Source organism: Sciurus carolinensis, chromosome 11 (genome assembly GCF_902686445.1).
Source record: "Sciurus carolinensis chromosome 11, mSciCar1.2, whole genome shotgun sequence".
Lineage (NCBI taxonomy): Eukaryota > Metazoa > Chordata > Mammalia > Rodentia > Sciuridae > Sciurus > Sciurus carolinensis.
In genome coordinates, this window is record NC_062223.1 from 28227923 (window position 1) to 28240480 (window position 12558).

A 12558-nucleotide genomic window follows, 5' to 3' on the forward strand; every position below is an offset into this window, starting at 1 on the left:
AAACAAAATACTGGGTCACTTCACTGCTTAATTTATCAAAGCTATAAAGAAGTAACATTAATTTTTCTGTAATAATTCTAATAAATTGAATGGAAAGTAAACTAATTATATGAAACATTATTATACTGATATCAAAATCAGTAGTGGGTATAACAACAATCACAAAACTAAACAGGTGTTCCTGCTAAATACAGAGGCAAAATTTCTCCACAAAAATTGCAAACTGAATCCAATGGCAAACTACATCATTTATCTTGATCAAGTGGGAATTGTCCTAGGGAATTGAGGATGGTTCAACATATGCAAGTTAATATTTACAACAAATAACCTCAACAAAATGAGGAAAACAATCCATAATAACTTAATAAGTGAATAAAAAGCATTCAGTGAAATTCAACATCCCTTCATTATTAAAATTCTTAAGAGATTATGTATAAATGGAACATACCTTGACACAGTCTATAGGTATAACAGAAACACATATTACTGAATAGGGAAAAGTTAAAAACATTTTACCTAAGATAGAAAAAAAGAAGGATGCTCACTTGCAACACTCTTGTTCAAAATAGTTCTGGAAGTCCTATCCAGAGAAATTAGAGAAAAGAAAGATATAACGTGCATTCAAAATGTAGAGAAATAATATGATCTTATATGTGGTAAAACTGAAAACTCCTTCAATAAGTCTTGTGAGATGGCAATAAAATTCAGCATATTTAAAGTCTATTAGTGAGTGTATTATCCTTTACATAAACAGATTTTCCTGTACTAGAAATACAAAAATCAATTATTTTAGACAAAATAGTATACATAAACATCTTTGGCCAAAAATTATTTTCTATTAAGAAAATAAATGATGTGGATAAAAATATAAATGAATTGTTAATTAATAAATGAAGATTAGCAATAAAAGTTATTTTGTAGGGAATCCTCATGCAGACACAGAGCTACATAAGTAAAACTTTGTGATAAAAGACAGAATAAATTCAAAATAAATTAGTAATAACAACCTCTGGATTATTTTTATAACTATTTTCTCTTGTACATGTCTGTGTTTTATATACACATAAAGTCAAGGTCTAATCATTATTATTTTTAATGAGTAAGGTTGATATCACAAATACCCCAGGGGTTTAAAAAAGTAATATACGATCAAGATCCCACAGGGAACAGTGATTGTTATAGTTAATTACTCAAATTGGAACCTCCTTGGCAATACTTTAGTGATATTCTCTAGTTCCAGATCCCCAAGGTTTATGAAAACTATTTGTGACACTTTTGGTACTAGGATAAAGTATTTGGTGCAACTATTTATCTGGTATCTCTCAGTTTCCTTCAAAGGTTGGGACATAAAGCAACATTTTAAACATTTAATGAAATACACTTTGGACTCTACTGTTTAGGGTCTGTTCCATCAATTAAATATGAAGAATTTTTGAATTTTATTGGTTTTAGCAAAAGATTCTTCAGTAAATGCACCACTCAGGAGCTTCTGTATATAGGTGAGTTCAATCAGTTCTTTTATTTCCCTTTAGTGGGAAAATGTTGAGTTATAGTCGTATTCATAGGAGGCAAAGTGATTTATCAGTCCCAGGGCCCCCAGATCCAATTCATTTCACTAAGAGAAACCCTATGGCTGAATAACCTGAATTCATCCAGTTTTCTCATGAATTTGTACATGAATGAAATCAGTATTTTGGTAAATAGGGAGTAATAAAAAATCACCTTTACAATATCCACAATCCCTGAGGAGGTAAGAGTAGCACCTATATAAATGATAAGTTTCAGTCATTGATAACTGTCAATTAAAAACTTTAGTGTTTACCTGTACACAGGAGAGAAGAAAAAGTGAGTGTATTTTACAATGAAAGTGGAACAATAATGCATTATAAAAGTGAGAACAGGATTGGAAAACACACTTTGTGCAAACAAATGAGTGCTATTTGACAGGTTGAGAAGTATAGCATTAGAGAAGAATGCGTTAAGCTAGTGGTTATGAGATTGGCTATCTAGATCTGGGCCACTTTAGTTAAGACAGAACACTTAAAATTCTAAGCTTTCATTGATAATCATATTTGAATTCTTTAACTCAGTACAGTGAGGTTAAAATCACTGGGGAAAATTATTCTCACCATGCTCCATAAAATATTTAGATTGATAGGACTGTAGCAAGATGTATAGTCACAAGACTAGCATTTTTTTGCAAAGATGTGATATCTTCATTGCAAAGGTTTGGTAAGCAATCAGACTTTGTGTGAAACATCTTTCCTACAGTAAGGAGCCTGTGCAAGTGAAGAGAGTGTGATGGGCAACTACCTACCTAGGATGACAGGAAGACAGCTGTGTACTTAGATTAAGTTCCCAAGTGAAATCCTGTTGTGTGGGTTCAGGGACAAAAAAATAATTCCACATTTCATTTCCAAATGTGCCCAACTGTGGACAGTTGCCACTCCTTGGGTCTGATTTTCACAACTCTATACAGTTTTTAAACCACGCTACCTGCTCATGTTGTAATGAATATAGTGTTACTCATCTGCTATGCATCACACCATGATGTATATGCTTTAAATTCGTTACACAAGTTTCTACTTTCATCCCTAGTGATTCAAATTTTACTGTTTTAATTTCCTCCTTTGAGTGTTGTTAAAATGACGATAGCATTGAGGAATAATTATGGTGTCCTGTTAGTAATGAGTCTGTATTCTGATACTTATTTTTGACAAGGTTTTAAGATTGAGTCAAAATAGCAGAATGTATTTTTCCATGACTTAAAATACAAATGAATTTCTAGCATTTTCAGTTTCTATTGTTTCTCACTTACCCATCTTCTGAAATTTACCATATTGGAAAACAAATAGATTTTGATTCATTATAACTTTCACTATTTTATAACACAACAAATTTTATTATGCTATAATCACATTTTACTGAGTAATACAAAATTCTGTGAAAAAGAAGTTTTTGAAGTTTTCAAAACTAGTTCAACATGAATGGAAATGTTTAGTATATTACCACAGCATAACTCCAGAATGTGTTAAAATGTGGAGTGACTTGGAATTACAAGACAGTGAGGAGGAAATTCATTATTTTACAAGGAGGTTAACACTTTATAATTTTTTGGAGAGTTCTAAGCTAATTCCATGAGATCTTAAGAGGTAAGGCAGTGAGGAAGCTATAGAAACCTGTTACATGTGTTCTTCCTGCAGAATTATGTTTACTAACCACAGATTCAGGCAAAAATTTAGAAGCTCTTCTCAGGAAGCCTTCTGTGTATTGTAAAAGTGATTCTTATTTTTTGAATATAAAAGAATATATTCTATTTTTGTTCTTCCTATCTTTGTTTTCAACAATTTAAATTTCAAAATTATTTGCTGTGAAGACATGATATAAGTAAACACTGATTTTTAAAATGTAGCAGCATTAACCCAATGCTTTCAACAACACTATTTAACGAGACTAATTACACTTCCCCATGTTTCTTCCTAACCTTTCCTACTATAATTATTGAGTCTCACTTCTTTAGATCAACTTTTCCATTGTATCCACAGAACCCAAGAAAACCAGACTGCTGGAGTGACATTCATCGTCCTGGGATTCTCAGAATACCCAGAGCTCCAGGTGCCCCTGTCCTGCTCTTCCTGACCATCTACACAGTCACTGTGCTGGGCAACATGGGCATGATCCTGGTCATCAGGGTCAACCCCAAACTCCACACCCTCATGTACTTTTTCCTCAGTCACTTGTCCTTCATTGATTTCTGCTACTCTACCGTGGTGACTCCCAAACTCTTAGAAAACTTGGTGGTGAAAGACAGAACCATCTCCTTCCCAGGCTGCATCCGCAGTTCTTCTTTGCCTGCATATTTGTGGTGACAGAGACGTTCATGTTGGAAGTGATGGCCTATGACCAATTTGTGGCCTTGTGCCATCCTCTCCTCTACACGGTTGCAATGTCCCAGAAGCTGTGTTCTTTGTTGGTGGCCACATCATACTCTTGGAATACAGTCTGTTCTTTAACATTCACACACTTTTTGTTGACCTTGTCTTTTTGTGGGACTAAGTTTATAAATAATTTTGTCTGTGAACATGCTGCCATTGTTGCTGTGTCCTGCTCTGACCCTTCTGTTAACCAGAAGATCCTTTTTGTCTTTGCCACATTCAATGAAATAAGCAGCCTGGTGATTATTCTTGCTTCCTATGTTTTCATTTTCATCACTGTCATGAAAATGCCTTCAACCGGGGGGCGCTACAAAGCCTTCTCCACGTGTGCTTCCCATCTGACCGCCATTACTATCTTCCATGGGACCATCCTTTTCCTCTACTGTGTCCCCACCACCAAGAATTCATGGCTCATGGTCAAGGTTGCCTCTGTCTTTTACACAGTGGTCATCCCTATGCTTAACCCCCTGATCTACAGCCTCAGGAACAAGGATGTGAAGGAGGCAGTTAGGAAGTTAATCAATACCCAATTATTTTGTCATAAAATATAACTTTAGAACCTTTTTCATCTTCTGTGTACTGGTTTCCTTTTTCTAATAGATCAGTATATGTATCTTTAAGGTTCCTTCACCTAACATTTCAGCATCTGTTTACTGTAATAAAGTACACTTTAAATGAAATTATGGCATCTGCAGGTAAATAGATGAACCTGGAGAATATCATGCTCATTGACATAAGCCAAATGCAAAACACCAAAGGCTGAATGTTTTCTCTGATAAGCAAATGGAATCCAAAATGGGGGGTGGGTAGGGAATAATGAAGGAACTTTGGATTGTGCAGAGGGGAGTGAGGGGAGGAAAGGGAGTGTGGGGATGGGAAGGACAGTGGAATGAGATGGACATTATTACCCTGTATACATGCAGGATTTCACTATCAATGTGACTTTGGAACGTATTCATCCAGAAGAAGTTGCGCTCCTTTTATGTACAATGTGTCAAAATGCATTCTGCTGTCATGTATAACTAATTATAGTAAATTTTTAAAAAGTAAATTTTATATTTTGAATCTTATTAGAAATGAAAATTCATACCATTACTGTTACAACCAGCATGACCAAACTCTCAGGTCTGGCAAGGATCAAAGGGGAATTGGAAAATAAAGATTCACAGACACAGATCATGAAGATGAGACTGGGATCAGGTGGAGCCTGCTCTCTGATGGAGATGCAGATATAAAAAGTTACACCAGCAATCTTTATTTTATATGTCTCATTATCAGATTAAAAACTATGCGGCCATTATTCTTTGTATTCAGAAAAGTTACAGAAATTAGGACATTTTATGTGGCTTTTCACAGTTGCAATCCACAGCTGCAAAGTACAATGTTAGGAGCTTTGTGTAGCTCTCAAGAAAGTCCATTGTTTAAAGTTACTGTAAGGCAGGCAGAAACTGGAGAAGTGGAGCTGGTGAAAGATCATAGCTGTCTAGCATAAGAATTCCTTCCTTCCCAGGAGCTGTGTGCCTAAGATCAAGGTTAGAACTGATAGGGCTCTTGCACAGAACCTCCTGGTGCAGGGCATTGCTACAGTAGCTAGGCATCCTGTGCCCTTGCACAGAAACAGTCTCAGGAAACGGGCATGCCACAGTCATGAGGCCATGAGAGACCCCTGATGTCAGTAACTGCTCTCCCATCCTCTGTCACTGCTCTCAACACATTACAATATTATTATACTTAAATAAAAATGTTACTGTGTTAACATATTCTTCCATGAGATTGTTCAGGAAATCTTTCAGTTCAATTTATGTCTAATCACATGTGATATTTTTAAGATGATTTGAAGAATTTTACTTTACAATGAGGAAGTTTATGTCATCATTCAAAATTTGTATATGGACAGTTATTCAAAATAAAATACTCAGTATAAAAAATGAGTTGTTTTGGTACTGCAAAATTTATAGACAACAAAAACTTAAAAAAATAAATTATACAAAATTTTCCAAAGGCTAGAATATAGTGTATCTAAGTTTTATTTGCTAATTTATATATATTTTATTATGTATCTGCAAAAGAAAATGATATATTTTGCAAATATATGGTCATCCTTTTTAGTCTGTCACTTCATGTTCATGTGTTTCTTCAATTACTTTTTGTTAAATATTTGAGGTAATTTTAAATTTGTTTTGTTTGTTAAAAAACAACATAGAGAAATTTCATTATTTTTCCCCAATTTTCCCCATGAAAATGCAAAGTAATATACTGATATTGATTTAACAAACAGATGCTATTTAGGCATCAGTTATTTTCTGATGATATAGAAGCAATCATAAACTGCAGTCATATGCACTGAGTAGCTGTGTGAATGATTTAAATATCTCTGCTGCTATCAGCTGAGCTCTTTGGGCTGCAAGAGTGAATTAATTTGACTAATTAATCTTCAGCCCCAAAGCCTACATGTCTGTCATCTTCCCTGGACTTCTTGAGTCATGACTGAATTTACTATCCATAAAACTTTCATGAAGCTTGCCTGGTTATCATGTGTTGACATCTCTGACTCAGAGTAAATCACATAGCTAACACCAAAATTAAAGGGTGAGATTATTACCTGCTTCTTCCAGATCTGAGAAAGAAGGCTTTCAGATTTCCCTATTATGAATCATGTCAGCTGTGGGTTTATTACTCATGACTTTTATTATGTAATTGTGTGTTCCTTCCACACCAATTAGTTCAGTACTATTTATCATGAATGAATGTTGAATCTTATCAAATGCCCTTTCTGCATTTATTGAGATGACCATATGGTTTTTGTCCTGTATTCTGTTGATAAATTGTGTCATACTTACTCTTCTTGCTATTCTTGCACCCCTGGGTTGGATCCTACTGAAGCATGCTAAATAATGATTTTAATATGCTACTTTAATTTTAGTTGTTGATTAATAAGGGAGAGGTAACCATAAAATGCTCCATTCCAATTTCTATGTATGTATGTGTGTGCAAAAGTACGTTTGCAGTTGAATAATGATACTTATAAAAAAATTTAAGAAGTTTAAGCATGCACCATGGAACACTTGTATATTCAATAAAGGTTTTAAGTTGGAATATGTTATATTTACATATTTATTTTGATGTTTTTATCTTTAAATTTGGTAATCTAGTGAGTTTTTCTGTAATAGTGAGATAGTAAGCTCATAAAATCTGGGAAAACTATCTTGTTACAGTAAGAAATATGTGTTTTTTTTTAAACATTATGCATCTTTCTTCTGTAGTTGTTATGTGAATCTTCTTTATCAAGTTAATCGCTTTTCATTCCCTTGGATAAAGAATATGTACATGAGTTGATATTAAAATTTAAAATAAATAGTTCTTGAAAATGTTTACATCATTATGTGAGTTACTCTTGATATCAACTGGGGTTTGGAAGTGTTTAGACTACCACTAGTCTTTTACTAACTATTGCTATCATGGAACAGTTATCTAAAAGTTTACATTGCTTAAACCTTTCCTAAACCTGCATCCCTTGGCTCTTCCATTCCAGTCTGCCTTGATAATTCCTTCTTTCATCCTCTCTGAGTCCTTTCAAATACAGTCAACTCTCATGTCCCAAACAAATAATAAACTTTCCCAATTTGGATCACAGCATACTTTCTTTAAAAATATGTTCTGATATCTTAACTAGTCACTCAGGTATTTTATTTCTCTTGAATGCCACTATATTTGCTGTGGTGGTAAAAATGAAAAAAAAAAGCTAAAAAACCATATCCATCTTTTATTGTTTACATGACAGAATATTTGACATCTTTCTTTTGAATAAGTTTTATTTTTGATTATGCAGACTCTTATTGAGATACATCTATGTTTTAACTCAAAGGTACACATCACTACAATTAAGGTGTACACTTCTTATCTGTTTATATATTGCAAATATCACTTCTAGGTTGATACAACCATAGTTTACATTATGGATAAAAAATCATGTTCACAGCTCAGGAAATAATACCTTAAAATCCTAAGGACACTACATATGAAATGGAAAAATGGTTAGTATCAGATACACAGATTCCTTAACCAAAATCTGCATGCTGTTTTTGAAAGTATATGTACTTTCTGTCAACCTAATAATATAGAGAATTGATAATTTTTAAAAGGTAGAACTAATTAATTGTACATTGCTACGGTGCACACAATGCTTCAGGTATCTTTATTCTTTTAGTTTTGCTGTATATGTCATACTGAGATGTAAAATAGAAAAGGAAAATGAAAGACTTTTTTCAAATGCCAATGCAGATGTGCATTTCTCAAGATTTCTTAGTTAGTCATCAGTGTGGGTGGTATGTTTATGGATAAGTCTTTGATACCACTATCTTTTTTACCCTGTCATGCACCCTACAAGAGTAAATGCAGCAATTATAATAGATGAATCGAATACCAGTGCTATGATCTATAGGGCTGTTCTGAAGAACATAACTAGGTCTATAGTGAAAGACCTTATAGTTAACATATGCCAATTCTGTGAACCCCCTAGCTGAAGGCATATTCAGAATAAAATATTAACCCCACACTGTGGTTGCATATAAAAAGAAGTATAATGCTAAATAGAGTTCTGCCTAAATACTTGTACACATATGCAAACAAATTGAATAAGTCTAAAAATGCTTATAGCACATAATGATATTGTGGTTATTTCAACAATTATGATCCTGTTTTTACACTGATGTTTTTGTGATTGTCACAGTTTTAAACTCCATACATGTCAGGTATTTTCAAGGCATGTCAATCAACACATTACCTATTTAGAAGAAATTGTACTCTAAATAACAGAGTAGAAATTTTCTCTTTTTTTCTGTTTTTAGTTTTAGTTTTTCACAATAGTCAGGATTCTCTAGGGTCTGTGTCCCCAGAGGTAAGCAGATAGACATAAATAAACATCATGTTCATGGAATACAGGTTGAAGATCTGTCTTGGGGCATTGCTATACTTCCACCAAAAGCTTTTGACAGTTGGAAAAGCACTCTTATTTCCTTCCTTTGATTCCATTCTGCAAGAGTCACTGTCTTAAAGAGATGTGAAAATGTATAAGAACTTTTCAATTGTGAGGGAGAATGTGCATGCAGTTTGTTCTTCATGGCAAGAAAGTCAGCAATTAAAAAATGTTCATCAGGAGAATCTCTTTTGGTGACTTGCTTCAATGTTGGCATATTTTCATTTATCTATGAGGTGTGTTGAAATCCAGAAATTGTTTACACCCATAGGGACTGAGTGAGAGAGAGTAACATCTACTTAGTTCAGCTAATGGTACATATTCAAGGTGCTAAACTCTATTTTCATTGTTCCTGGGACAAAATTTTGTCCTTTATTGCTATGTCTCATACACTAGGAGTTAAAGTTAAATTTTTCTCAGGCAATTTAATGAACTCAGGATAATAATGTACAGCACATGCATGCATATATATGTAGAATTTTTTTTAAAAAGCTATGCTTTTTTATAAATGTGAATTATGGGTGTAAGGAAACCATAGCATGGGAAAATAATATTTGGATAACTATAAAAGTTTTCTTGGAAGAGCTATGTAGGGAAATTGTGATATAAAACAAGGTATAGATTAAAACACAAGTGGAGAAATGGAGTCAATTTGGTGGATTAGAAGAAATAAACATTTTCATAGAATAAAATTTTAAGATATGTGTGAATTTGCGGGGGCATCTGTAATTCCATCCAGAGCTTGACAAAGATCCTCTGGAGGATGATTGCAAAGGCTCATCTTAAAAGGAATTGCCGGGTGTTTTGCTCCAAAGCATGGTGTTTTTTCTGCTGTGTTTTTCTGATAATATATTACTCATTTCAGTCTGAACAGATTGCTTAAGGGGAACAGGGGAATACAACAAAAATTCCAGAAAATATTACCTACAATCTGAAAAACAATGGGTCTTTACTACTAACAAAATTAAAAATAATTTTGCAACCATGCAATGAGTCCCTGAAAGCCTCTGGAGAAAATAGTTATAGATCTGCCTTTGTCTCCAAGAGGCTGGTTAAATTTTAACGATGGTTTTGTTTATGTGTGGTGGTGAGGTAAGAGAATAAGGTTTCACAACATTCCTTTCTTCCTACAAAGAATATGTTACCCCTATAATAAATGTTGGTACACAATAACCATTGGGACCGCTGCCCTCCTGTAACCCTTAACTCAGCAATTTAGATATTAACCAGATGTACCTAGTAGAGATGGTCACATGAGATTACTTGTCTATCACTTTAACCGTGAGAATAATTAGAATAGTCTTAGGTCACATAGAGTTTAGATATTAAGGAAATAAACATTGTATTAGCTCATCGACATAGTTAGATATTCTTAAAACAATTGTGATTAGGTAAGGATAATCTGTAAGGTTGCTATTTTCTGCCTATGCTTTGGAAACTTCTTTAATATTAACCACAAGACTGCCATTATAGCCTGAAGAAAAATGTATATAAACCCAGCCTTCCCCAGAATAAAGTGAGATTGATTGCACCAGAACTAGAGTCTGTGTCTTTCATTCTCCATCCATTGCCGACACTGTCTCCCTGTGCCCCGTTTACCAGTGTGGAACCCATGGACTCCTGCTAGGGCTGGACCCTGGCATGAATTAACAGAATTGCTTGTTTGTGCATTAAGGACATAGTGTCAAAGTTCATATACAATAGTTTCCACTTAAGCCTTTTGAAAGAGAGCGGACCCAAAATGTCAATGATTGTATTCAAAGGTTAGTTGATAGTTTTTATTACATAGCAAAGTATGTTCTACTGAAATGCTTGCTGGCAACAGTAGGAATGAAGAACAAGGGTCAACTTGGTATTTCCTTATTTTTCTTTAACTCTGCCTGATATTACAAGAGACCCAACCTGAGCTTCTGAAAGGATAAGCAAAAGCCAAAAGCATGAGGTAGTGGTGAGGGAGCAAAAATGAGGATTATCTAAGCACTGGGGGAAGAGGCTATGGGCACTGGAATTTAATAGGGAATGTGAATTTGAAAAAAAACAAAAGGAGTCAGAATATAAATGCCTAGGGCTAGGTTTTCAAGAGCCTAAAGGTATAAAAAGAGGGTTTGTGGCTTACCAGTAACCCATGGACAAAATTTGACATGGTAATGAACTTTCCTGACTCAGTTCAAATAACTACAAAGTGTGCCTTTTTACAGGTATGGATATAATAGTTTCCTGAGTTTTTTCCTTCTTAACCTTGATAGATTTTCATGGAATAGTGAGTCTATTGTTAGTACATGATGTTGGATAAGGAAGGTTAATGTTATAAGAATATTGATTAGATACTCAGATATATTCTAACCTGTATAAGAAAGTAAATAAATATAAAGTTGTTCATGCAGGCAAAGGAAGGAAGACTGCATTAAGTGTCTTGAAATATTTGGACGTCTATATTGTGAGAATCAGCCTATTTTTCTTTGATCCCCAGAATGAGAGTTTTATGTAACAGCAACCAAAAATTATAAAGTCAATACTAATAAAGAACATGAGAAGGCACATGATTAAATAAAGAATTGATTATGATGAGTAGTGTTATGAAAATAATTTCATAACAAGGTTTGAAGTATAGCTTTTTAAATGTGAGTTCAGGATTTCTATTATAAAAATGGTTGGTAGGAACTTTGTTAATGGAGAACGAACAGAGCTTGTAAAAACAGATTTCTCAACTTTTTCAGAGACTCCTAGAATGGGCACTTGGTATGCACTAGCCACTGAGCAGAATCTCTACCAACCACCATGGAATTATTAAACTAAGCCACCTGGTAAACTTTTACTGGGATGAAGATTTCATCAGCCTTCCCTTTATGAGCAGGAGATGATACTGAAAAATTTTTGACTAATGTGCTGTTAAGTAAATAAAAAAGCTAAGTTCCTGAATATGAAAACAAGACATTTTCTCAAAGATGTCTGACCAGCTGAATGCAGTTCACAAAGGTCACTGGCTCTCCTGTGCAAAGGAGAGTGCAATGGTACAGCAGGTGCCTGTGCAGGGGCTAACAGCGGTAGTTTTCAAGGGAACCTGTCACTAGGAACACATCAGCATAAAAGATCTGCCAGTTCTCATATGTGTTAAGATGCCACAACACAGTGGCTGGATTTCAGAGTCAAAATCATTTCCTCAGGTATTGTTCTGAGAAATTTTGAATAATTTGACTCCTTGTGGAGTCCAAATGTAGGACCTTTTTAATTATTCATTCTTATATGTCCTTTCAGTCCTCCTTGGTCAGTACTCCAAAATGACCTCATGACCAAAGAGATTTAGATATTTGTAATGAAAAATTACATTTTTCATACTCTATTTAACTGCTGATGATGGTCACTTCTTTGTGTTTCATATAATATGCAGTAGAAAATACATAGATGAAGAAAGCAATCCTTGTGAAATCTTTCAGAAATTTTCCAAATACCTACACAGAAATCAGTTTCATTATTCAGCATTGTGAACCTTATAAATGACTATATGCTGGGTATATAACAGCAACCCATTACTTATCAGTGGAAGTGTTCATGAGACTGAAAGTCCTCTTCAGTAGATGTTTCATGATTATTTGAAAATAGGGAGAGTGGGGCACATCTGTAATACCAGCTGCTTGAGTGGCTGAGGAA

At 34.3% G+C, this 12558-nt stretch overlaps 1 pseudogene; it reads left to right on the plus strand.

Moving 5' to 3' along the window:
• Window positions 1–1470: 1470 nt before the first annotated feature.
• LOC124960274 (olfactory receptor 5D13-like) lies at window positions 1471–4486 on the plus strand (annotated as a pseudogene).
• Window positions 4487–12558: the final 8072 nt, after the last annotated feature.